This window comes from Lissotriton vulgaris, chromosome 2_1, assembly GCF_964263255.1.
Source record: "Lissotriton vulgaris chromosome 2_1, aLisVul1.2, whole genome shotgun sequence".
NCBI classification, from domain to species: domain Eukaryota; kingdom Metazoa; phylum Chordata; class Amphibia; order Caudata; family Salamandridae; genus Lissotriton; species Lissotriton vulgaris.
This window is the reverse complement of record NC_141687.1, coordinates 1,795,346,314-1,795,349,452: the sequence shown is the minus strand read 5'-3', so window position 1 is coordinate 1,795,349,452 and position 3,139 is coordinate 1,795,346,314.

Here is a 3,139-nt window from a genome sequence, read left to right as displayed (position 1 = left end):
GATCGGCGTCAAACTGTACCCCAAGGTTGCGAGCCGAGGAGGTGGTGTGGGGTGGGATTTCTGCCTTCTCAGGCCACCACAGTCTGGGGATGAAATCATTATTTGAGCCTATGGGCATGATCTCGGTCTTTCCTGTGTTACTTTTTAGGTGGTTTTTCCGCATCCACTCAAAGGTGGCCGTTAAGCAACACTTAAGCTTTTCCTCCCAGGCCTGGTTGTCTTTGTCCATGACCAGGATCAGTTGGGTATCGTCGGCATATGCTATTACATCTATGCCGTAGGACGATATCAGCCGAATCAGGGGTGCGGTGTAAACATTGAACAATGTCGGACTCAGACTGGAGCCCTGAGGTACTCCCGTTGACAGTGGCTTCTCACTGGAACGGAATTCCCCCAGAGTCACCACTTGTCTCCTGTCACTAAGAAAGTTTTTTATCCACTCTAAGGCAATACCTTTAATGCCAGATGTTATTAGCCGGTCTATTAAGATGGCATCTGAGACCGTGTCGAAGGCCGCCGACAGGTCTAATAGTATCAGGACGGCCTTCTTGCCTTGGTCTAGAGCTGAGCGGATAGTTTCCGTAGTGAACAGGAGAGCCGATTCAGTGGAATGCTGAGTCCTGAAGCCAGCCTGATTGGGGTGCCATACTTCATTATCTTCCAAGAAAAGTGTCAGCTGTTTGTTCACTGTAGACTCAGTGATTTTACACAAAGCTGGAAGTAATGAAATCGGACGTAGATTGGATAGTGTGGAGGGGTCGGGAAGTTGTTTTTTTTGTAAGGGTTTTACAGCTGCCAGTTTCCACTCAGGGGGGACATAGGCGGTGGACAGAGAGTTGTTAACGATAACATTTATGTCCGGGTTGACAATATCCGCAATAAGATGTAAGAGTCCTATAGGACATGGATCAAATGGTGATCCTGATTTGGTTGCCAGGATGGCCTTTTTTGTCTCCTCCAGGCTGATTGTACGGAAAGCTGTAAGCTGGGTGACTTCCTGCCTAGTAGTTTCGTCCTCACATATTTGATCAAAGCTGGGAGCCTCAAAGTCTTTCGTCAGACCCTTAACCTTTTCCTCAAAAAAATCTGCGATGGAGTTGCAAAGCATTTGAGAGGGGGGGATGTCCTGTGTTAGACATTTGGGTTTACTAAAGTCTTTTACAATATTAAAAATCGCCTTCTGTTTACAATTGGCTGTTGCTATGGCTGACGTGAAATACTTTGTTTTAGCCTGTTTGATTAAGGCGTGGTACGCTTTCTTGGTCTTTTTGTATTTGCTGCGTTCTGTGCTGAGGTAGTTCTTCCGCCATCTACGTTCAGCCCGTCTTAGTTTCCCCTGTTTATTTTTGAGCTCTAGGTCAAACCAAGGGGCAGATCTCTTCTTATTCCCGGGTTTGAGCTTGCGACTTCCCTGTCCGGTCATATTTTTTAGTTCTGTCATCCATTCCCTAAAGGTGTTTAGGTTTGGGGGTCCGGGTAACTTAGGTCTACACTCTCTGGCTATTGGTATTAATTCTGGATGCTTCATGGTGGCCTTCCAGTCCTCTTGTCTGGCCTGGTTGCTTTTGCAAGTATTCTTTTTGTTGGCATTAGTCTCTGGTGTAATCGAGAAAGGCATTAGTACATGGTCAGTCCATATTTGGCGTTTCAGCTGGTCTATAGTTAAAGTGTCTAAGTTGGTAGCAATACAATCAATCGTGTGTCCCGCCTCGTGAGTGGCTGTGACAGTGTATCAGCACCCTGCAGCAACATGGAGAAGTGGACATCATTGTACACATGATGCCCCACAACCATGTCATCCACAGGTGGACGCACGTTCAGTGTGAGTCACTTTGGACTGGGTTTCAGAAATGTTGGTCACACATTTGTTGGCTGATGATGATTGTCAGACTTCAGCTGCTCTGATTCATGTCCTTCCGTACACTTACTTGATGGCCAATGCAGACCTTGACCTGGCTGGTGGCACCGCATTCTATGGGACCAGACTTCTGCTATCACAAATGGTCATGCACACAACCGGAAGTGTTCCTGCTATTGTAATCATTCTGTTGATGACTGTGTAAAGACTTTACATGATGCCTTGAGGTCTGGGAGGTACAACTGATGTGTATGATTGACATTGTAAGTCAAAATACATTAGCGGGTCTTGCTGCACCTTGTCTGCACTTGTCAATTGGACATCCATTAAGTCCGCATTCACTGTCCCAGATGTGTGTGTGATAGTTGTGCATTGTCACTGGAGAGGCGAGCCGTCTGTGTGTAGCAATTACAAAGCCATGTAACCTGAAGTGTCATCCGTCTCTTGTGCAATGGTTGTATTCCCATGACATCATTAGTGTTTTGTGCTATACCCATCTCATGATGCTTGTCACTGACATTGTCTTTTCACTTCTCAACTAGGAGGAGGCCGAATCTCCTACGTCAACTCACAGTGCTGGAGGACATGGAGAATGAGGCAATCATCAGGAAATTCAGGCTGGACAGACCAACATTGAAGTACCTGTGTGATCTATTGGAGCCCCACCAGCAGCCTGGCCGTCACTATCCTACGGCATTTACACCCACCTACAAGGTGATGCAGCACTCCACTTTTTTGCGACTGGTTCCTTCCAGGAGACCGTGGCTAACGCTGGGGGGATGTCGCAGCCCATGTTCAGCATGGTGCTGCGGGATGTGCTTGCGGCCATGATGATCTATCGCAATCGGTACATACATTTCCCCAGGGGACGTGAATTGGCTGCGGTGAAGGGTGACTTCTATCCCCTAGGGCACATCCCACATGTAGTTGGTGCAATCGATTGCACCCATATGGGTCTGTTGCCACTGATGGCGACGGAGCACATCTATCGGAACCGCAAACACTACCACTCCATGAATATGCAGGTGGTGTGCCTTGCAGACATGACCATCTCACATGTGTGTGCTAAGTATCCAGGTTCGGCACATGATTCGTACATCATGAGGAACAGCATGGTGCCACGGATGATGGAGAATCTGCAACCCGAACGGGCCTGGATTGTGGGTGAGTATCAGTACTGCTATGGCGTGGTGTGTGTCACTTGCTGCACTCTGGCTGTACAGCATTGCAATGTGTGATTGTCATTCACAGGAGACTCAGCATATCCCAGTCGCCATGGCT